Source organism: Argiope bruennichi, chromosome 6 (genome assembly GCF_947563725.1).
Source record: "Argiope bruennichi chromosome 6, qqArgBrue1.1, whole genome shotgun sequence".
NCBI classification, from domain to species: domain Eukaryota; kingdom Metazoa; phylum Arthropoda; class Arachnida; order Araneae; family Araneidae; genus Argiope; species Argiope bruennichi.
In genome coordinates this window covers 129652707-129678175 of record NC_079156.1, presented here as the reverse complement: position 1 = coordinate 129678175, position 25469 = coordinate 129652707, and the positions used below count along the sequence as shown (strand labels likewise).

The following is a 25469-nucleotide window of genomic DNA, read 5'->3' as shown; positions in this document are numbered from 1 at the left end:
TGGAAGCCAATCCCGCCATCTCTCGATATAATCCTACTCAAGCCATTATGTAAAATTTCTCAATATATGTTTTATTTTCAAATTAAAAGCGTAGAAATTATATTTGTAAATGACCTCTATCTATTGATAGATAGGGTTTCCCAGAGTTCATCTCTCCAAAGTTGATGAGTGGCAGAGCACACCAAATCTAACAGGACACATGATCGCAATACAGCCAAGAGTCAGAAATCGAACACAATCTTGTTATTAGATTCAGTCACATGGTTAGTGCCTCTGGAATGATGGAACAACATGTATCTCAGCGATTGTATCTAGTAACAAGGTTGTGTCTGGTGTCCGGCTCTTGTCTTCGTTTGGAACCACATGATCTATGTAGGATATTGTCAAATTCCTGCGCAACATTTGGGAGATGAATTCTGGGAAATTCTGTTCAAGTGTTTATCACTATTTTGACTTCAAGAGCGATTGGCTACTCCAGCAGCTGAAATTTATATAATCTCCTTCTAAAACACAATAAACGCATCCCCCCAATTCAATAATATGCATTTTGTTTTAATATCTCATATGAAACTGTAATGTATCTCAGAAATTTGGATTCCTCAAATTTCATTTTATGTTTTTATTGACTTGCAAATTAAGCTAATTAAATCAATCTAGAAAAAAAAATGCAACAAAAATAGAAAACAGTCCACAACAACAACAACAAAAAAGGAAAAAGCAAATAAAATAAAACGAAATAAGTTAATCAAAAAAAAAAAAATGCATGCTTAAATTCGAAGTCAGAAGAAAAATCATCTTAATATTCGAAAGACGTGCAGAAAAGTGAGTGAAAGTGTATGAAGAAATTTTAATCATAGTGCGTTTTTTGTAGCTTTTTTATAAAACGTAAGAGCACTTTACCTGGTAGTGTTACACTAGTTTTCAACAGAAACCTCGACTCCATTTGATTTTATCAGCAAGACGTGTTGGACCATTTGTAAGAACCTTTAAAGGAAAATATCTCTATATAAAGTCTGAATTGCAAATTTTACAGAGAATTACGAAAAAACAAGTAAAAAAAAGTTATAAAGATTTTAATATCTTATGTCCCCAAAATAAATAAATAAACATATAACTGACATAAAAAGATTTTAAAATCTGAAAAGCTGATAACAAAGCATTGAAAATGAAAAGCAATGTCCTTCATTTATTCAATAACCATTTTGAAATAAAATGATATTTGAAATACTTGCACAATTACAATAAGCAACCAAACCGATATTTTAGTAAAAATAATTTCTCTTTCCCTTATAATGAACACGTTTCTATTCGCCATAAGACTATAAAAAGAACTCCGTGAAATTAAAAAAAATTCCTTTTAAACACAAATTTTCTCTTGCAGAATATCAATTACAAGAAATTTAATTAAAATCTATCTAAATATGTCGTTATTTTAAATGTTGAATATCTTAAGTTAAGGTGTTACTATTCAGAATACCATACAGAAAAAAAAAAGCTGTCACAATTGTCCAAAAGTCAGTTTAATTAATTTAAATATGGTAAAAAAAGTCTAATGTTGAAAAAAATTGCAACTTTTATCTCATGTTTCCTGTTTTTTGAAACGCAAACTACTGATTCTTATGCAATTGGTAATTTTTTCTTTACTTCTTTATTTATACTTTTTTATGTATTTCTTTTATACTTTTTTATGTATTTCTTTATTTAAACATTCTTTCCTGTTTTGGGTGCATTTTATATAAACACTCAAAACAGGAATACACTAATTTTTAACTACATATTAAAATGCTATTCAGCGCTATTTAGCTGGATGTCTGAATTCTAACCAGTCAGTAAGTTAAAATAATATTCAGCACTATTTAGTAGGATATCTGAATTCTAATCAGTCAGTACATTAAAATGATATTCAGCACTATTTAGCTGAATGTCTGAATTCTAACCAATCAGTGCATTAAAATGATATTCAGCACTATTTAGCTAGATGAATTTATTCTAACCAGTTAATACATTAAAATGATATTCAATACTATTTAGCTGGATGTCTGAATTCTAACCAGTCAATACACTGAAATGATATTCAGCACTATTTAGTTAGATACCTTAATTCTAACCAGTCAATACACTGAAATGATATTCAGCACTATTTAGTTAGATACCTTAATTCTAACCAATCTGTACATTAAAACGATATTCAGAACTATTTAGTAGGATGACAGTTCTAATCATTCAGTACATTAAAATAATATTCTAATATTTAGTTGGACGTCTTAATTTTAAACAGTCAGTACATTAAAATGCTATTCAGCACTATTCAGCTAGATGTCTTAGCTCTAAATAGTAAGTATATTAAAATAATATTCAGTACAATTTAGCGGGATGACTGTTCTAACTACCCAATACATTAAAATGATTTTTAATATACTATTTAACTGAACGTTTAGCCATCGGATGACCATTCAGTTTTAAATTTCTCTAGAATACCATCCTGAATATTAGTATTCTAGAGACACTTAAAACTTCTAACTACTCTTTATATTAAAATGGTATTCATAATTAATTTGCATTATATTAGCCTCAGTTTGATTTTCCAGGTCGTCTTGTGCAGGTATCGTCCTTGGAATTTCAATCCTTTCATGCAATTTCGTTTCGAAGACGTTCGATAAAAACTTTCATCACTTTCTAAAAAGCGCCCTCTCCTCGTGATCGGCGCCCATTGTTTTCGGGCCCGATAAGCGGCTAGATTGCGGAAGAAAAGCGCTTTCTAACATCACGCGGCGAATCCGGGCAAAGACAAAGGATGCGCTAATCACCGAACCCGCGTCACATCCCAAGAAAGAATGTCCCGATAAAACAACAGAGAAGAAATTCCGATAAGCATCCACCCCAAGATTGTGATCCTGTTCCACTATTTCACTTATAATGGGCGCACGACGAATCCAAAGAGTTTCAGTTCACGAAGATAAAGATTGCCATAATCAATAAACAATAACCGATTCTATGCAGTTGCGGTTTTCCTAGATGTTTCAGTGTTTATTGTTTAAATATCCCAGGAATGTGCGTAAAATTCTTCGCGGGACACTATCAGTTTTGTGCCTAAATTGTAATCGGCACACTTTTGAACCGGAGTATCAGAAAAATCCTTCGAAGCTTATCACTGGTTTTTTCCGTACCTTTTCGTCAACCCTTTGCACTCTGATGGTGCGCTTGATGATCATTTTGAATTCTAAGTAAGCTCGATTGACAAAGCAGTAATCATGAAGTTCAATTATCAAAAGTCATATGACAAGGGCCGTGGCAACGTTAAAGTTTCCGTTTTGGGACAAGGGGTTCGAAATTCGATTTCACCAACAATTCGATGCATATTTGTTTCTCGCACATGTTAAATCTGCCATCAAGAGTTAAGCCTTTTATTGTTGATATGAAGCAAAAGTTCCGAGAAAGGATACCGGCTCAAGAATTGTCCCTGTCGTTTGATCACAATTTAAAATTAGAATGACTCCCCGCGCCCGCCCCAAATAGTAGCTTTAGAACGGATATTCTTTACATAACTAAACGAAATAAATCGAATACTAGACAGCTTTAGAGAAGAAACAAAAATGAAAAGCAATGGAAATAAATAAATTTAAAAAAAAGTAAAAATGAAATTTGCGATCGCAAATTTGAAGTTATCATGGGAGAACATTATTGTTTTTTAAGTCATTGTTTGCCTTAATTCATTTACGTCATTAAACAGTTTTAACCGGTTTGAAACAATCACGAGACTTCTCTATCCCTCTCTCACTATATATATTATATAACGAAAAATTGTTTCAAATTTTCATTATCAATTTTTCTAACTGGCAAACAAAGTTTTGGACCTCGATCGATTTTCAGATGAAAAAAACTCATCGTTTTTCTAAATATCGACGCATGCGTAATCTGACAGTCTCGTGATTGTTTCAAACCGGTTTAAACTGGGTAATGATTTAAATTAATTAAGACAATTCGTAAGAATTCAGAGAATGAATAATTCGAAAATGAAGTTGTAACTTAAGTTGGCGATAAGTCGCCAAATGTGACAACCTTCTGCGTTATTTTCTAATAGCTCTAAAAGTGAAAAATGGATGTCTCAAAAGTGATAAACCGCCAATTTGTTGCATACGCATTTTGGGGCTTCGAAAACCTGAAATCAAAACAATGTCAAGTAAATATATACATGATAATAAAACTAATAAATTTGTCCACTGCCTATGAAAATGTATTATTTAAACAATATTATAAACCATATAAGGACATTTTCTTTAAGTTATTCCTTATGGATTATTAATCGCACTTTCAAGTCCATAGATTTATCAAAAAACATACTATATGGGTTTTTATTAACCCTCTGATCTCGGAAATGTAATTCTATATATAAATATTCACCAAATAGAAGGACTTGTTTATTGTTCCAAAAAAATAAAAATATGTAATTATTTTAAGTTGAATTTCCCCCAAAATTTAATTTATATCTTCTTATCGCTCTGTAGGTATTTTGAATAATCAAAATTAAAAAATAAAGTAAAACATCAAAATAATACACCGTCTTGAATGGTAGCTGAGAGAACTATCCAAGGACAAAAAGATAACTGCCTAGAACACTTATACAAGAAAGATGTTATTCGTATTATTTTAATCACGTGACCACGTTATTGTCATTGTAACAGAGTAGAAATTCATTATGCAATATTTTTCTTTTGTACTTTCGCTGAATTCAATATAATCAGGTGACCATTTAGACGAAAGCTTCCTCGATTTTAAACATGTGATTTGCGGTTTAGCACTAAAGGCCACTTGTCAAAAAATAAATGCCACGCTTCTGATAAATAATTATTTTCTTTGACAACTCGTCAAATGCCAAACCGAATGCATTAGAAACAAGACAGACTTAATCGAATTTCGAAGAAAAAAAATCTGCAGTACTGATAAGACGCGAAATGTTTGATTATACAACATTAACAATGTTAAATATGCATTTTTTCAAGGACTCACTATCTCTAAACCAACAATAACGCATTATTAAGTAAATAATAGTGATAAAATACTAGAACATTACAAATTTCTTGTGCCTATCCGTCTTGAATAATTCTGATACACATGAAATAATAAAAAGTTTTAAAGAAATTTCCGAATTTACTAAGAATATTTCTTTGTGCATGAACACATGATGCCGCCATCCCTAGTAGCGGGCTCGAAACATTAATTTTTGTAATTCAAGTTAATTTGTGATCATTTTGTTTACAGCCAAAGACAACTCGAATACTTCTTTTCATTTCATAGTACACAAGAAAGGAATGTTTGCAATTCATGAATTTTTAAACAAATATATCTTTTAAAGAAACATGCATTTTTCGGAAACATGTTAAAAGATTCTTTTAGATGAACACTTTATAGGCGTACCGACACCGACTTTTAAAACAGGTATGATGTCACAGCTTAGAAAAAAATTTCGGCACATATCTTGCGATGGTCCCTACAACCCTCTACGTTTATATATGTGTGTGAGTAAAATGTGTAAAGCATAAACTTTTTAGCAGTTTCGTGGCCGAAGAGAGAAGACACTTTGAATTTTTAAACTTCGCTTTATTCCATCCCGTGACGCATAATTTATGTACAAACAAAAAGCGACGAGGTACGTCAATCTGTAGCACGACACAAGAGCAAAACGAGAAAAGTGCACGAAATATTTATCCACATGATTATATGCTGTGAGATTTTGATAGGGATATCTTACATGTGTCGATTTAGGTAAGGGAATTTTAGGGATCTTTTAAAAGAATTTGTTTAGATCAAATTTTTATCCCTTCACTCAGAACGTGAGAACCGCTGATTTAAGCATTTTTACTGAGCTTCTGTAGCATTAATTAAGCAAAAAAGGTAGAAGTGGATCCGGAAACAAGGGAATATTTTAGAATGAAATTAATATATGTAAAATTAAGATAAAAATTAGAAATTAATAAGGTTTAATTTAGATTTAGAGATACGATAACTAGAGTAATTTTAATAGGATGAGATGAGATGGAAATCGGTGAGAAATGTAAGGACAATGAATATTTCGAAAGATTTCGTGGATGAGCCATCGAAATCAAATAAAAGAAAAAAAGTTGAAGTCGGAATTTTAGCTTCCCTATAGCTCCCTTACGATTGAAGACAAAAAAGACAATTCGAATTATGCCAATTATCTTCCCAGCATTACAAATAATTTTTGTACCGAATGTTTTCCAATTGCAATAAATGTTTAGAAAAAAATGGAAAATGATTTTCAATCTGCAAATCCACCTTTTTTTTAAATTTGTGCTTGTGATATCTCATTGAAAACCTCTCTCCAGCTGCACTGTCTCAACACCTTTTGTCATCAGCGTAACCCCGGTCATATTCTATGAAATTAGAAAAGGAAATAGGAGAAAGGGTGATTTTTCCCCTCTTTGCATATATCACAAGAATAACGAATTTATCTTCATCTTCCAGCTAGTCGATAGGAATTTTTGAAAATATGCTAGTTAAACTAAAAAGATAGCAAGTGAAATCAATTGGATATAACTTTCACTCACTGAAACAATCAATAAAAATACTTTCTCCCTGAAAATCAATTCTTTCAGGGAGGGGAAAAAAATCTTTTCTTTAATTTGTCTCTTATCTTTCATCACCCCTTTAACATTAATTCAAAGAGAGAGAATTTATTATTCCATTCAGGTTCAGAGAGTTCCGCTGCCATAGCACCTGGTCCAAGAGCAATGAAATTAAGCATCCGGCCAATGAAAATAAAACCCCTACTTGTTTCTACTATCGTCGCACAACCATGAACAAATATTCAATTCTCAAGTTTACTGGATCTTTCCCTTTCCATAGTTACAGTCGCGTAAGATTTTAAACAGTTAAATAGGGAAAATTAAATAGCATGAGTCAAAACTTAAATAATAATGTATTTTGTAACCACTGATAATCTTTACTGCAGACAAGTTGATGGGGCAGTGAATTTTCAAGCTTTTAGCCTTTTCTAAACATTTCACTAACAGCGGAATGTTAAGCAATACTTTTTGCTGTTAAATAAACGAAATTACAATTAGGGCGAACATAAGCTTCAACGAAAACTGAGAACAAAAATGACGAAAAGTCGACTTTCAACTTAAAATTCGCAATCCCACAAACTTGTCTGCAACCTTCATTTTCTTCTCCTCTTTCTCTTTTGAATCCTATGAAAAGATATGAATTGATTAATCCAATCAAGTCCAAAGAGTTCCGTTGAACAACGCACCTGGTCCTCAAGTAATGAAGTTAGTCTCCGGCCAGTTAGGACAAAACCCACTTGAGGAATCCCACCATTTGGATTATTTCCCAAGAAATTCTTTTTTGCAGTTAAATAAACAAAATTACGATTGGGGCAAACGTAAGCTTAAACGAAGACAGAGTACAACCAGCAGGAATGGTCTTCTCAAAACCTTCTCGCATATTCTCGAATGAATTTGCCATGTCGGAGAACGTCTCGCATGGCACTGGCTTGTAATAGTTCCGAAATATTAACTTATGACGTGCATTTAACATTTTTACTGAATCTATCGTGTCATCCTTGGCGAGTTCTTTCGTGATTAATCCCCGGCATGTGCTTACTAGTATCCGAAAATCGAATTGGTGATTTCGACAGGATTTTTTTTTCAATCGATTGAAACGAAGATTTGACACAAAACTGCACTTGTAGTCACCAAATCCCATAACTAATTTGATATATTTAAGTCATTGCATTTTCGAATTATCGCTTTTCCAAGTTTCTGAAAGTACAGATCGACAGATAGTCAGCCCTTTGTTGGCTGTGGATCAAAATTTTATAAGTGTCTGCACTATAGATGTTAAATCTGTGTACCGAATCTTATTTATCTAGCTCCCTTCGTTTTGTAGTTACTGTGTTACTATATATCCGAACAGACAAACGGATTTCCTCTGAATAGATTTTACTCAAAATTTAATAAAAATCTGAAAATGTAGTGTAAAAACTGTATACCAAATTTCTACCTCTAGCTCCAAGCGTGTTGAAGTTATCTTTATCACAGACAGACAGAAGGACATTTTCTAAAAATGTGTATTTCGAACTCATGCAGGTCTAAACCTGGAGTTCGGATTTTTTTACGATTACTATACTTTCTCTATACTGCGTAATACAAGAAAGCAAAAATGACAAAATTCTGGCTCTTCAGCATATAATACGCAATCCTGTAAACTTAACTGTTCCCTAAACTTGTCTGCAACCTTAATTTTCAACCCTCCCCCTCCCTCCTTTGAATCTGAAGAGAAGATATGAATTGATTATTCCATTCGAGTCCGAAGAGTTCCGCTGACCAACGCACCTGGTCCTCGAGTAATGAAATTAGGCATCCGGCCAGTTAAGACAAAACCCACTTGAGGAATCCCACCCATTCGGGAATCCAATTCGGAGCGGATTTGTTCGCATACCTGCGCGGGGTCGCCCTGGCAACGCTTCCTCCCCTTTGTTGCGTGGGACCGGAAGCCCGGGTTGCGCACACCGCCTTTTAATAACTCCATCTGCTCAATGACCATTGTCCGCATTCAGCCGAAGAAAAGACCCCGTCTTGCCTAAGTCAACGGCGGAAAAGGATTCAAAGGGGTCTCCCACGCACCCCGACTTCTTCGCTGTCCTTTTGATGGCAACGGGGACTTCTCACAGACCGCAATGACGCATTCCAATGGGCAGGATGAGGAAATCTCGTTTCGTGCAACCTCGAGCCTTTATGAGCGCATAAAACAAGGTTTTTGGCCAGTTCTGAATGCAAAGTGCACTCATGTACTGAGGACTTCGTAAGATTGCTGATTATAATAGAATCACGGTGGATTCTGGAATGTAATATAGAGAACATTTAAAAAGTTTTGCAACGTTATAACAGGCAATGAAATTCTGACATTCTCTAATGCTTTTACACATAGAACAAGTTAAAAATTCTCATTTTTCAAAAACGGTGAATTTCGAAACTATAAGAGAATAAGGAAGTAAAAAGGTTTTTAAATTTTTCTTTTAATAAAAACAGGGGTGAAAAAAGTCAATTCAACTTCAGGATATTTTTCTTTAAAAGTAATAAGCGTAGAATGAGTCAAAGAGAAAAAATGCAAGAAAACTGAAACCCTTCCCCCCACCAAAAAACAAGAAAAAGAAAGAAAGAAAAACTGTTTATTTTAAAAAAGTGTTCACATTAGCAACTTCTGTATACACTTTTTATAACTATTTAAAGGACTACTTGGCACTTTTCATGTTTACCACATTACAAAGTATTGTTCATTTGACACTTTAATGCGCCAAAAGTATTTGATTTTTTTTTTTTTTTTTTTTTTTTTGTCATTTACATCATTTATAATTTGGCTCTGACGAGTTAGCAGATATGATGCAAAAATCAGATGACAGGAGACAAGTCCATTTTGATAAATTAGGAAATGTTCGTGCTACAAAGTTTAATAGACTGCATTTCGTTCTTCCATCGAATGCCATTGAATATATTTCAACAAATGAAATATTAAAAAAAAAAAAAAAAAGTCACCGAAAAGTTTAATATACTCATCTTAACCCTATTATTCTTCTGTGAGCCTTTCTTCATTTCATGCTTTTCTCTATCTCGTCATGTCTGTGCTATACTACTATTAATCTTCAATTAATGCATTAAAAAATTCCAAATAGTGAGTAGTAAAAAAATAAACATTAAAAAAATCTTTTAAAAAGTTCACATTCACCATTTTAAATAAAACATCTAATAAACAGTATTATCAGTAAAATCAGTATTATCAGTATTTGGAACAGTATTATCAGTATTTGGAACCGAATCTTGATTTACTTGAGTTTTGCTTCATGTTTCGATGTCAGCTCGACATTTTTTTACTTCATTATATAAACAAACAAAAAAATTTTATATAAAAAAGTTTTGAAATCAATTCTAACTCCACCAAAAAGATTTAAAATCCGCAATTCAAATATTCGTTGACCGCAATATATAAAACATTAAACCATGTATTGTTATTATTATTTTTTTTTCACACAGAAGTGCCAAACCTATTTTTAATAATAAATTTTAATTCATCTGAGAGCCATAAATTAATTTTTAGAAATAAGAAAATTTTACAGTAATCTAACAATAATGCCAATTCTATCTTCATTTAAGGAAGAAGATGTGTATGTGTGCAAGTTTTAGTGCGTGGTTTCAATACAAAGTCAACACTTTGTATCACATCAACAAAGTTCAATTGCAATAATTACTTTGGATACCGATGAAAACGTTTAGAAACAAGTCCCTATTTCAGAATGCATTTTTTAAACTGAATTGCATTCATGTCTTCTTTTTACGTAAATTTTATAAAATTTTCGGAGAGTTTTAAATTTTCAATACGTTTCTTACTGTTTTTAAGATAGAGTAATTACTATTTTTAATACTTTATATGTTTTCTAATATCTTTAAGATTGTATATATACAGTTTTTCAATTTTTAATATACATTTCAAATTCATAATATCCCTTTTAGCGCTTTTATGATTAAATATTTATAGCTTTAGTTCTTTATCTGATCATAACGTGTCGTGCAACATGGTAACAGGAGTAACAAGAGGGTTTTCTTTAAATAAATTAAAAGATAAAAGGACAATCTACAGACCATGGTTCTGTTTATTCTACATAGCGTATATTTTAATTAATAGCCCCACCCATCCAATCTCTATGACAGAAAATAAACAAATATCTTCTAGTCAAAATTCCTTGCTTGCAAACCGTTCTCCGACGAACCGAGCTGCCCCGCGGGAAAAAACGGGAGACAGCGATCCCTCTCTTTATCTTGGGGCGTAATGATGATGAAGACAGCGCCAACAGCCCGTTTTCTCCGTAATTAAGACGCGCCCCGGCTTCATTAGCGCTATCGATAAGCGATTAGGCAGCCCTATTATACGCCAATGGTTTTTTAAGCGCCCCGCCATCTCGCGCCCCATTGGGCAGCTCGAAACAATTCCCGTGCATCAGTCTGGATTTTCTGGCATCCTTGCAAGAACGAACTTATTTAGTTTTAGGATTTGTAATCATTTTTCTCTTCTTGTGTTTGACAAGTTGTTTATGTCGTTCAAGTGGTTAATTTTAGTTTTGTTTTGGCACCGCTTTTTTTCCCCCCGAGATTTATCACATTTCCACTCTGAGGGTCGGGGGAATGATGCGTTTAAGTGTTACAGGTGAATGGGGGAAAAAAAAAAAAAAGAAGAAGAAGAAACTGCAAAAAGGGACTATATAAGAGAGAGAACATCAAACTTTCTTGCATAATTTCTAATAAAGGTACATTTTTGTTTCATATGCGTTTTTCCCCAGCCGATTGAAATCAAAATTTGACATAGAATTAGACTCATTCGTTAACAGATTCATTTCTTGGCGCAATATAATAGTGTCTTTTAAATAAACAGCGGGAGTGGTCTTCCTAAAGTTTTTTCGCATACTTTCTAATAAAGGCGTTATCCCAGAGAGCATCTTTCATGGCACTTGCGTACAATAGCTAAGAAATATTAACAGTTGGCGGGAATTTGGCATTTTTACTGAATCAATCATATGATCCTTGGCGACATACTTGGTGATTAATCCCAGACATGCAGTTAATAGAATCCGAAAACCGAATTTGCGTTCTAGACATCTTTTTAACAACTAACTGAAACAAGAAAAGTTGACACCAAACTACATTTGTGATATAAAAAAAAATCACATATTAAATTTGATATATTTATGTCACTGCGTTTTTGAGCTATCGCATTTATACACTTCTGAAAATAGATATTGACAGACGTGCAATCTCTTGTTGGATTTGATTCAAAAATTTGATAGGTTTCTCCAAAAAAGGATATTAAATCTGTGGACCGAATTTTATCCACTTAGCTCTCTTCATTTGTAATTATCGATTTAACTTATATTCGAACATTTGGACAGACAGACTTCCTCTTAGATTTTGCTCAATATTTGATAGAAATCTTCAAATTTGATTTAAAAAAATTACGAATTTGATAAAAATCTACAGATTTGAAGTAAAGACCATATACTAAATTTCATCCATTTAGCTTAAAGCTTGATTGAGTTATTTTTGTCACAGGAAGTCAGACGATGAGATACATATTTTCAAAAATGTGTATTTCTCAAGAAGGTTTAAAATGCGGAGGTTCGTCAAAATCTCGAGTTTGAATATTTTGACGATTACAATATTTTTTTCTCTTTACATTCTCGTGTACGAGATAGTAAAAAGGAGGTTTATATAAATAGTTAATTTATGCTTGAATGATACACATTCAATGTAATTTTTAAATATAGTGCACATCTTTGCCTTCGTATAATGCTGAACTGATAAGGTGCTAAATTCGGCTTATCTACCTCAAAAGTTAGATAGATCAAGTTCTAACTCCCCATTACAGCTTCTATTTCATATGTAATTATTTTTCAGTCAGGCAACTCATTTGGGCTAACGTTTCATTTTTTTGCGAGTTCCGTTTGGACGAGGAGATCGCTTGGTGAGAAAAAAGCCCATTCCCAAATGGATCAGAGGGTGGGGTCTTCGGGAGGGGAGGGGGCAGGACAGGTGGCAGGGAAGCGAACCGTTACATGGTGCGAGGGGAATGCTAACGATTCAATGCATGAAGGTACAATACGTGAATTAAGATGACAGATGCTGCTTACTTCCCTTTAAAAAGACGATGTCGCCACCTAGTGGTTTATAGAAACACTACCTATAAAAATATGAGAATTGGTAAATATAGATGTTAAATATCTGATTAGCAATCATAGAGTTTATTTTCCTTAATTTGAAAGTAAACGTTTGATTCTACAAATTGACGCAATTTGAATTAATTTTTTAAAAAAATATTTGAATATATATATTTTTTTACAATAAGTTAGTGTTTGAATCTAACTTTGCTTATAAATACATGCGAATTTTAATTAATCGGAGACAAGAAGGTTTAAAATGCGGAGGTTCGTCAAAATCTCGAGTTTGAATATTTTGACGATTACAATATTTTTTTCTCTCTTTACATTCTCGTGTACGAGATAGTAAAAAGGAGGTTTGTATAAATAGTTAATTTATGCTTGAACGATACACATTCAATGTAATTTACATGAATGTTTAAAAGGAAATGTATAATACAAAATGCAATTTTAAAAAATATCGATACAAAAAAAACCTCGCATTTTTAAAATAAAAATAAAAAAATAAATAAAAAGGCAACATAAAAGATATTATATCGATGCCAATGACTTCTTAAATCCTATTTAACTCGTTGGACGACTAAATAACATTTTCCCTCCATGTAAAACTTCTTCATTTCTAACTGTACTTCTAACTTCTTTTATTAATATTGTTATTATTATATCAACTGCCTTGCCGCTAGAATGTCCTTATTAAAATACACTGTACCCCAAACATTTAGCTTTTCTAAATCGAGATGGGGACTTAGGTGAAACGCATCTGAAGTTCCCTTTTCTGGTTGTGGTGTCGGCTTCTATAGTAATGATTTGATAGCTCATCTATCGCTATAAAACTCAAAATATAATAGGCAGATAAGTTAGGCTTTTATTACATAAAAAAACCTCGGTCAATTTCTGGCGCCGATCTCAGCCTATTTTTGAAAAAGAAAAAACATTTTTTTTTCCCTTTCTATTATTCGATGGTTTTGTCCCCTGCTCACTTGTTACTGTATACTGTATTATTCGTTTCACTGTTCTCGATACTGTATTTGATGTTCGTCAGTTCCAGTTAGCAAGTTTTTTTTTAAACTCCACTGGCCACTCGCTCAATGCTGGAAGTTTAATCTTTCCATGATGAGAACATGCCAGCATCCTGGCATAGGGATAGCGCGTCTTTCCTGTGGTCTGGACGTCCTGGGTTCGAGACGCGGTTTGGTCATAGTTGTTCTTCATCTATTCTATCTGTGAGATGCGTTATTGTGCCCCCCCCCTCCAGTAAAAAGGGAGTGTGCAAGCGAATGTGATGCGTCAGTAACAAAATCGTACTCTTGGCCCTAGTTGGCGCTACTAAAAACAAGAGACGCGCTCTCCGGCTTAAAATCGCTAAATTCGAAATCAGCGGGTTTGTCCAAGGCAAGTGCCATAAGAAACAACAACAACAATGATGAGAACATATATTTTTTCGATCGGCCTATTTCTGATCCAAAACTCAAAGCTCCACGATGAGAACCTTCTTTGCTTTTATCTCCAATACCTAAATATTGAATCGATTTTTCACATTTTGTAGCCAACTTAATAGCTTCATGATCAGCTTTTCTTTTCAAACTGCCAGATTCTCATTTGGTCTTTATTCGCATTTTTTCTTCATCTGATATCGCTGGACGCGTAAACACTATTTTTGAAAAAACAATGCAAGCACGTGTGCGTAACACGTGTGTTATTTAAATATTCAGGCGATTGCTAGCCAACAGACAAAAAATTTCCGTAATTTGAAAAAGGTAAGCAAACAGGAAGGCTATTCAGTAGCGTTGCTATAAATGGCATGTCTAAAAGTAGAATAAATAAATAATATTGTTTTAAACTAATTTGGCGTTAATCAAAACTTTACTTTTCCTTCTTTTGTCGCCATTTCACCGTTAAGTACAATATAAATACTTACTATAACTTAATAATACTTTTCATTAAATACTTCAAACAATATAGGTAAAACAAATCTCAAATGTAATGGTTCAGTTGACTCGCTATCTAACAGTCACAAAGAAAATAAAACGCAATGCTGGCATATTTTTTTTATTTTTTATGTAATAGATAGATTTGAAGAACATACCTATGGAACAAGCTTACTTTCAATCACCAAGAAATTTTGTCCCTCAAATTTGTAATCTAAAAAGACTGTTTTTCATAAGCTCTTTCTTCAAATTTTTCTTCGTTCACTGAAGATTTTTGAAATTCATTAACTCTGACTTCCTGACATTAAGGGATAACATGATTAAAAATCCCAGTTTTTCCATTTCAATCCATTTATATAGATTTGTTTTTATCACAATTTTGCATAAATTATTCAAAGCTTAAGCGAAAAATCGGGAACTGAATTCGTGTAAGTCGAAGCATTATTACACATCGAAGGAAACTAAACTTATCAAAAAGTAGTAAACAGTTTAAAAAAAATTACTTTACAAAGGCAGAAGAATACACATACAAGCTCATCTCAAGCATCTATATGCAATAAGTGTTCCTACACTCTTAGAGATATACAAGAAATTCCATAAAACGTTCCAACGTTCAAGTTAAATACCGATGTCAACAACATAGAATAGCGGTATCTGGCTTTTAAAATCAAACTTTGTTTACATATATTACTTTCTAAGGCAATGGGGTAGTTTTCAGGATGATTTTATTGAAAATAATAATAATATTAATGTATCAATTTTCACAGTATTGCCAAATTGAGATCCCCATGAAAAATAACTATTTTCAAGCTGAATCCATGAAGTACAGTCTAGAAGCCATCGATTCTTCAAATCGGAAAGCAAGAAATTTCAAACGATACAACTATCGAGTGAGTTCGGAAAAATGTTCTCAAATCAGTAATAAGTCAACAAATATCTCCGAAACAAATGAATCACAATTATAAATTTAACAAGAGAAAAGAAAAAAAAAAAAAGTGCCGTCTCAATGAGATCTTTTGTTTTCAGACTGAATACAATGTTCTCTTCATTTTTTCACTTCTTGTGAGTGCAAGGATGTTCTTTTCTACAACTGTTTGCTCAGAAGGCGTGGGGGGAGAAGAATTAAAAAATAAATGGCGTCGAAATAGAGAATTCATTCCAAGATTCCATAGAACAAAGCGCTCCGTCGATGGCAAGGTAAATACGATTCGTAAGAAACGCTTTGAATTCGTCATTTCATTATCCGTCGTCTGGAGACCAGGCAATTGCCATCCAATCAGAGAGCGAAAAAAAAGGGCGATTCGACGACTGTACTCTTTGGAAGTTCTTTTGTGAAGTCACACATTTCTAATTACCCCAAGAACAATCAGCGCCCCCTTCGGGAGAACCTTAGGAAACATTCTTATTCGCCGGCGGAAGACAAAAGGGGTTGTTTGCACTGCTAGGCGCGAATCTTCGCTGTGCTTTTGTGTAGCGAGGCAAAGACAGGAGCGAACCAGAAAAATAGGGCCGCGTTCCTACGAAACAAAGGCAGAGCGGCGGCGAGGGACAGTGGCGCAAGTGGGTCGCCGCCCCTGCCACTACACGCTCCAACCCTTCTTCTGTTTCCTTGTAGAAGCCAAGCGAAATGAGCCAGACATAACTAATCATATATCTGCTTATTATTATTGCACAAAATACAAGCCTGATATTTCCGGATAAACTGAGCATAGTTACGAAATAGTACATTATTTACAAAATTTCAACTGTTTTCATAAAAAGACACAGAAAAAAAATATTCTATCATTATAGTTTTTCAAGTTTATACTCTTTTATATAATGAGTGCTACAGATAATTTTTTCCTAGTTAAATCTGCCATCAAATAAACGAAAAACATGAATAAGATAAAGAATCTATTATCTGCTTATTATTGCAGGCAATACAGCCTGAAAAAAAATTCTATCTATATAGTTTTTCAAGTTTTTATCTTTGCACAGAATAATAAGTGGTATATCAAATTACAGCGTTTTTTTCTAGTTAAATCTGTCATCAAATAAATGAAAAACATGAATAAATTTAAAAATCTAATATCTGTTTATTATAATTGCACAAAACACAAGACTGATATTTTCGGATAAACTGAGCAAAGTTTCAACGCTTTCATGAAAAAATACAGAAAAAAATTATATCGTTATAGCTTTCCAAGTTTATCCGGATCCCTTTGCATAGAAGTTCGAGCGGTACATCAAATTACAATTTTTTTTTAATTTATCATCAAATGAACGAAAACATATGAATAAGCTTAAGATTCTCAGATACCTTATATATATACATTGCGATAACATAAATGTGTCTAATAGAATATGCCATTTAATTGAGAGGTTGAACAATCTCATTGGTTAAAAGATTATTAGCTGCATCTGTTGTATAATGAAAAGACATTGGTTCGATTTTCGAAAGAAAAGTTTTGCGCACTTCATAACTTGTTTGCATTCGATGATTTTGAAATCCATAAAACAATATCTGGTACCCGAAAGTATTAACGGTTCTAATTATCAAATAGTTAAGAATCTGAAATTTCATTTTTCAAGGCCAGAATTTTAATTTGGAATTAAGTTAATTGCTTTATTTGATTTTTATATTAATACTTTAATACACTCTAAATATAGGGAAAACTCGATCATTTAGAATTATCCATTTATTACAATAAATATAAAAATAAAATACATAAATATATGCTCTTTTCACATCTATTTTTTTCCAATGTAACAGATATTTTCTGATATATTACACCATGTATAGTTACAGCTGCTGGGGATGTATCAATTATAAGAACACTTTCTGAAGCATTTAATAACCCGTTTGATTCGTCTGGTCTTTTTGTCAATGAATTTTCATTTAAAGAAGGGCATTAATACAGAAGTAAAAATTTATATTTATTTTTTTCAAATATTTAGAGAAGTACTGATCGTACAGGACTTGAAAATAACAGCAAGATAGGTTTCCAAAGTAGTAATAATCTTGCCAGATGTAAAACCATATGCTTGGCGCAGTATGGCCAAGATTGGCTCTTGCGAAGAAAAAAAAAAAAAAAAAAACCAACCAACCAACCAAAGTAGTAATAATCCATCATTTCAATAAGTATCAGAATCCATCTTCTGCTGACTATTTTATCATAGAACCCTGACCCATTTTTGCGATTACAAAATAAAGAAATCAAAATGTCGAACAATATCTTATTTCCGAATATTAAAAATTATGTATTAAGGTTGTTAGATTTGATTGATTATTTGATTGAAATAAAACATGAATATATAAGTAAACCTGATTATATAATTGATTCTCCATAACCGTTTCTGCGATGCACTTCGGAACAATTTCATCGGACTCACGCCCGTGTCGTTCTGAACGATCGAATAACGGCACAGAACAAACACAGAAACATTCGATGCGTTTCCTTCAAGACACGTTTTGTTCATTTCTACAATCGCGGCACATTTTTCCACAAAATTCGAACTGACGGAGCGAACGAAATTCAGCGATAAGAAGACGACTTATCGCAATCCATATTCTCGCTCCCTGAATGTTCTTTTTGCCCCAAAATGGAACGCCGCCCGTTCGAGCGAGTGCGTTCTCGAATTACAAGGAAAAGAAACGACTCCCGGTATTACCACTTGTTTGACAAATTAGTAACTGGTTCATTGCATGAGTATGTCGACTAACTACTTCCAAGATATATTTGAATAAAACGTGTGCTAACAGAATGATTTTTACGAAGATGCGAGTCACACAGAGAGTGATTTTTCCGAGGATGCTTCAGTTTCATGTATCTGAAGTTTTGATTTACTTAAGAAAGAAAAGATTTCACATGCTAAATTTATAGGTGATTAGACAAGGCTACTCGTGATTTTCTTTCATATACAACACTGTACATGATAGAGCGAAGAAAATGATCAGATACTATAAAACTTTAATTATACTGCTTAAATGGAAGAAGATTCGATAAGGGCAATTGGATCATTGATTAAGAAAAAGCTTATTTTTCAAATAAAAAAGTAAATTTTCTTTCAACATAAATGATTTTAAAACAATATTATTTATATTTTACAAACTTAGATACAGGATTAAAATATCACTATCTGAATAGTTAAATGGTTCGCTATCTTATTATTTTTCACTGCAGAATAATTTATCTGCAGATTTAGTTTTCCTTGAAACTGATCTGGAGAATTCGAGCTCGGAAAACTGCTGTACACATATTTTTCTAAATACAGACAACTTCATCTCCATTTACCTTCGTGTGACATAAGAAGCTTAAGCGCGCTAATTTAATTTTAAAACTCATTGCACATTTGTCAGGAATTCGAAAATACGTAATTTTAGAACAACATACACATATTGTGCACATTGATGTTGGTTCATAGATGGAATTGCATTTGTAACGTTAATTGACATATGGAATTAAATTTGTCAAGTTGGTATATAGATTTACATTTGTCATGTTGGTATATGGAATTAAATTTGTCAAGTTGGTATATAGATTTACATTTGTCATGTTGGTATATGGAATTACATTTGTCATGTTGGCTGATAAATGAAATTACATGTCATGTTGGTTGATATATGAAATTACATATCATGTTGGTTGATAGATGGAATTACATAACAAGTGGGTTGATAGATGGAATTACATTTGTCATGTTGGTTGATATATAGAATTACATGACATGTTGGTTGATAGATGGAATTAATTTGTCATGTTGGTTGATATATGAAATTACATGTCATGTTGGTTGATATATGAAATTACATGTCATATTGGTTGATAGATGGAATTACATAACAAGTGGGTTGATAGATGGAATTACATTTGTCATGTTGGTTGATATATGGAATTACATGACATGTTGGTTGATAGATGGAATTAATTTTCATGTTGGTTGTCATGTTGGTTGATAGATGGAATTACATGACATGTTGGTTGATAGATGGAATTACATAACAAGTGGGTTGATAGATGGAATTACATTTGTCATGTTGGTTGATATATGGAATTACATGACATGTTGGTTGATAGATGGAATTAATTTGTCATGTTGGTTGATAGATGGAATTACATGGCATGTTGGTTGATAGATGGAATTAATTTGTCATGTTGGTTGATAGATGGAATTACATAACAAGTGGGTTAATAGATGGAATTACATTTGTCATGTTGGTTGATATATGGAATAATGTTAGCCATGTTGGTTGACAGATGGAATTAATTTGTCATGTTGGTTGATAGATGGAATTACATAACAAGTGGGTTGATAGATGGAATTACATTTGTCATGTTGGTGGATATATGGAATAATGTTAGCCATGTTGGTTGATATATATTAAGTTTGTCACGTGGTAGCATTTGAATAAATTTTTCATTATTATAAGTAAATTCTTCTTTACTATATTAAAAAATATATCCATAGCATCTTTAGACAATCTTTCTTATGAAAGGTTTTAGGTTTAGAATAACAATCTCTGGTTCCAACGCCATCAAACCACAGCTGATGAAGCATTTTACCTAAATTTGGTTTAATATCTGGATATTCCAAATTCGTTTTTTAATTAATTGAAATCATACATATAAAATTCAGTAGAATTTAAAATCATACTATATGTGTGGGTGGAGGGTGAGGGATCCATGTGTGGATGAATGGAAAAGAACATTGTTGAATTTCAGCTTTGTGCCGTAGCTACCAGAATTTCTTAAGCTATGTGACACAGCATTTCTAATCGCAAATAAAGTTGAAAAATCTTAATAAATTATTCCGCACTGAAGGATAAGCTGAAACTTTTTTTTTGTCTGTGAATGAGCTATCTAATTCGCCAGATCAATAACTACTTTTTACTCATTTAATTACATTGGAAGCGTGAAAAAATGATCAAATGAAAATGTGTTTAAACTAGAAACATAAAGAAACTAAACCAAAGATATTCAATATAGTTAGAACCAGAACTAAGATAACTCTAATAAATTGTACTCATTTTTCATAGAAAAGAAAAAAGCGAAACAGAATATTTGATTTACAGAATTCAGATTCTACTGTCAAACTTTCTCATCCTTATACAATGCATTAAAATTCACCCGTTACCAAGGTCCATTCGAAAAGATGAACTTACAGCAGGAATTTTGTAATACAACGGAAAGATTTATTATAGCAAATATCATCTACAATCAACTCTTGCAAATTCTCGATTTCATCTCGTCTGTCCATTCTGCATCCATGATTTATTCGTTGTAATTCAAGCACATTGTCATGTTTCCCATGAAGTGATTCATCACCAAGTTAAAGACACTAAATGTCGTTCGAATCGGGATCCTCCATTCTGAAATCCAACAAGGGTTGACGGAACGGAACACAAACCTTTTCTTTCGCTTTCTGGCCCGATTGCTGCTTTTGATATTAGCAGAAACGGACAGACATAAAGTTTTGATTTGTTCCACCAGACAAACGGCACTTGACACACAAAGAGTGGACGGCGGTTTCGTTTCGTCCATGAAAGCGCCAATGGTCAGGGGTGTTCATCGCGTAATTGCCATTCAGCGGCTGGTCATCGGGCAGAGATGGAGATCGCATTGTTGGCGCGGAAGATGAAAGATCCCCCCATTCTTCGAGAGCCGCTTTTGTGCTGTCAATCGGCAGCGTTAATGCGCTCACAATGGACAGAGACAAAGGTCCGCATTTGACCCTCGGCAGGGACCGGAAAGGTCATCATGGAACAAAGACACAGATACTTTCGCTTCATTCGGCTCTCTGTAGTAGTGGTGATGGACAAAAATCTCCAAGCACGCGCGCGCGCACAAGATAGTGGAAGACTTGTAGCCAATAGCGAAAGAATGGAGGCGGATCCAACCAGAAACCAAATCTTTTCGATGATCCCTGGTTCCTGCAACCCTGCTTTCACAATCAGATTTCGGTATTTGAAGAGTCTTCATTTCACTAGAATTTTATCTACCAATGATTGTTAGGGCTACAATTGAATTCTGAAATGTTTAAAATAATTTTTGGTAACTGGCTTCCATCTATCACCAAAATTTGGCCTCCATTTCAAAACTTGTACATGAGGCCAGCACCAATAAAAAATATTTTTAGAAAATTGCATCGTGTTGCAAGAAAATAACATTAATAAAACAAACACGCAATTCCTTAGAAAACTTTATAAGGACATTTTTAATCATTTACCCTGAAATTATCATATTCTCCTTTTAATTTCAATCAATGCATGCTATTTTATTGGCATGATCTTATTTATTTTCTATATAGTCAAGAATATCATCCAATATTGATGATTCTGTTTTGAGGTGTAATCCTTTAAAAACAAATCTCAAAATATGTTCAGGAAATATTGAGGAATCAAAGGTTCACGCCTGAAATCCTAAATGACGTTCTGACGATCTCGCAGTATTTTAGGTTTTATAAATTAATAATCTTCCCAATTTTCTAATTCAATAACTCTATTTAAAAAAGATTTTTACAATGCCATAGTAAAAGTAAGTGGTGCCTGGGACTTATACAACAAAAACAAGTTTTTTTAGCCCCCAAAATTCTGAGAGTCTTGATTTTTCCTACTGGATGTCCAGACGTTTTTATTAGAAACGGGCAGTGTGATAAGGAAAAAAAGTAAAGCAATCTTAGTCTTGGCACCAAAAAGGCAAGAATCTCATCAGATGTCAATTAAAAGATGCAATCAAAGAGATAATAGAGAAATCGGTGTGTGTGAGGGGGAGAGGAGGTGAAGGGCTCCAGAGATTTTTCACTCCTGAGAAATTTTCAGAATGTAGTTCCTTACTGCTCTTTTTAGATGACAACGATTCGGTACATGCGGATAGCGGTCAACCGCTTAGTACAAGGGGAGAACATAATTTAGTGTGGTGGCTGTCTTCGAATAATAAATTATGAAGGGGGTCATCGATGGTACCTGAAATGGTTCTCCTTGCGCATGTGTCTGCTTGTGTGCTCAATCCTGCTGTGTGTGAGGATGTGAGCAAATTTTGACTCGATACTAGAGTGAATGATGACTACAGGGGCAACTTAACAAATTCCATCCCATGGAAATAACTGCATTAACATTTTCCATCCATCTGCTATTGAACACCGTCAGGAAGCCGTGTAGAAAATCTCAACTCTTCTACAAGTTTGAGATGATGCACAGGTGGTTTCAAGGAAGTTTCTATGTCAACCATCACTAATAGTTGTCTTTTTGTTTTTTCTTTAATATGTATATTCACCCCCCCCCGGGGGGAGGTACCTTAGAGATAAAGATGTTTCAGGTGCGGGAGTTAATTCTCGCCATCCTGGTCAGTACAGAAATGGTGTACAGTCTGCTATCCCCTATGGATGAGGACACGTGCCTTCTACGATAGAGGTTGTACTGTGGCCAGCGATGGCTTTTAGGACTTAACCGTAATATCCCTCTATGGTGTCGCCTATGCCCTATCAATGATTCAAAATTTCGGGCGGATAGGAGAAGTTGTTTCTGACATTTAAAAATTAAGTTTAAACGGGTGTTTTATTTAGTGTGCATTCCCAAGACGTTCTGCAGTATTTTGCTGCATGTCGAAGAGTTTCTTGTTTTCAGTAGGTAAAAGAAAACAAAGTAATTTAATTTTACAGAACAATTCTTTTTAATTAGGACCGCGAATGCGTAGTAATAGATTATTGTCGCTATTCTGTCAATCAAAATTTGTACTGTGTTTCTAAATGATTAATTTAATTCTTGCAACACCCCAGGGACAAAAAAATAATTATGTCACCGGGGAAAACGAGTCGCCAATTCATACTATATTATTGGGGATCCCCCTTTTTAACTGGTTTATATTTGCTATTGAATGCAATATTTATGCGTGTCGAATATATTGTCTACATAATTATTTCTTATAATGAATTAAAACGCAGTTTTATGAATATGTAAATGTAAATGATATAACTAAAGTTTAAAAAAAATTCCCGTCGATTCGCAAAACGTTCCATATCCAATGAATAGGCTTGGATAAAAAATTAATTAAACTCTCTTTCGGCCTCTACTCCGAAATTAGGGTCGACGTGAGTTAAAAAAAAAATTAAAAAAGGCTTAAGTCAACCACAAGACAAACTATTTTTAATACATCTTTAATACTCTCTTTATTTAAAAACTCGAAAAAAAAAAATACGATAAGGTGATTTTTTTTTTTTTCACTTTTAATATTTTTTTAAGCAATCCACTTCTCTTTGTCTCATCCCTCTCACGAGACAAACGTTTTTTAAGTAACTTTCGAACATTCAAACACTTAATCTGGGGGGAGGGGGGGCAAGGGAAAAAAAAGGGAAAGAAAGGGAAAATTCACTCCAAACGATTTAACAGAACAAGCGAATCAATTAATGAAGACACTCTCCAAATAAATTTAATAAAATGGATGTTGATGGGGGGAAAGCGACAGAAAAAATTCCCCTCCCCTTCTATCGCAGCTTTTTTGGCGCCGCGCAAACATTCGAAAGCGGGGGTGGCAGAGAATGCGTAGGGGACAGGAGAGAGAGTCGATACCCATTATCCCCACCCTCAACAACCGCTTAATCGGAGAGGAAAAACAAAAAAATATTTAACTGTCACAATGGGTTTCGCATCTATCTGCCAATTAGTTTTTAAATCCCCCCTTCCCTGGAGCACTTATCGCTTGCTACGCCCCATGGGTGAGGACAGAAGGGGAGGCAGGGGCGAGATGGTGCAGACGATATCGTGAAGACGGCGATCTGCTTCGGGTCAACGGTTGCAGTGAACAAGACGCTGCCTAATGAATCGTCCCTGGGAAGGGGATGCGGGTTTTTTTTCCCTTCTTTTTTTTTTAAGAGTGGCATCTGCAAGAGTGGAGGAGAAAGTTGAGAAGTCAAAGATGTTAAGGGCCAGGATTCACCTGTTGCTCTTCTCTAAGGAAACGATGAGTAATTTTTTTTATGTTATTCGAAACGTACGTAATAAAACATACGCAGTAGGAACAGGAATTTCTGCTCAGAAATTGTTTTATTACCAAGTTATTAATAATTTCAAATATTTCAATGTAATGTTTCTTTTTTATATATTCCTTTATAAAAAAAACTTTTTTGAAAACTACGGGGGAGGATATGAAATACTAAATAAGATCCTGATGTATTTAATCCTTTAACTATTTTTTTAATTATCTAATTAGACGAATGATTATAATAAGAATTTTAATGACCTAATTTGGGAATGTACTGCTTTATAGATTCAATTAAGATTCTTTACAGATTCAATATACGAGGTGTTCATGGATTATGTGCAATTTCTTTATCGAATCTTAGTTTTAGTCTTTGAATAATGATTTAATTTCAAATTAATAAATCTGAAAAGCGATAATTCTACTCTTATCTGATTCACTCTATCCCAAGTTATGACGATTATGAGATTAAATCAGTTGATACCTGTTAGAAGAAATTAATGTTAAGCAGACTTAATCGGTTGTGTATGGAGTAGGAATTTATATTTAAAATGAAATTTATTTGTCTCTACTCAGCTCTTCCTATGGTCTGAAAATACATATAAAACTTATTTGTAAAGTCCGACAATCTCCGGCACAACTCTCTTAAATTCCTGGTTTCGGCTTCGGAACTGGAGGGTATTCAGGTTCGCGACCCGATTCCACCCAAGAACCATCGTGTAAGCGGGTCTGGTGCACGTTAAATCCATCCGGGCCAAATGCCCTGCCGCTGGTAGGGCATGGTGTGGAGAGGGGGGGGGGAGGTGCCAGCTCACATGTCATCCTCGTCGTATGATCACGGTTCAAAATGACGAGGTCCTTCCCAAA

General features: G+C 33.7%; 1 protein-coding gene across 5 annotated transcripts in view; it reads right to left on the bottom strand.

The window, feature by feature from the left end:
- Nucleotides 1-25469, bottom strand: part of LOC129971567 (homeobox protein prospero-like) — a 391670-nt gene that overhangs the window by 95763 nt on the left and 270438 nt on the right. For 3 of the 5 annotated variants that reach the window (XM_056085453.1, XM_056085452.1, XM_056085457.1), the window contains one exon: nucleotides 901-984. The exons of the other annotated variants lie outside the window; for them this stretch is intronic. The gene's annotated coding sequence lies outside the window, so the exon portion shown is untranslated. The remainder of the gene's footprint in view (nucleotides 1-900; nucleotides 985-25469) is intronic. 5 annotated transcript variants of the gene reach the window in all.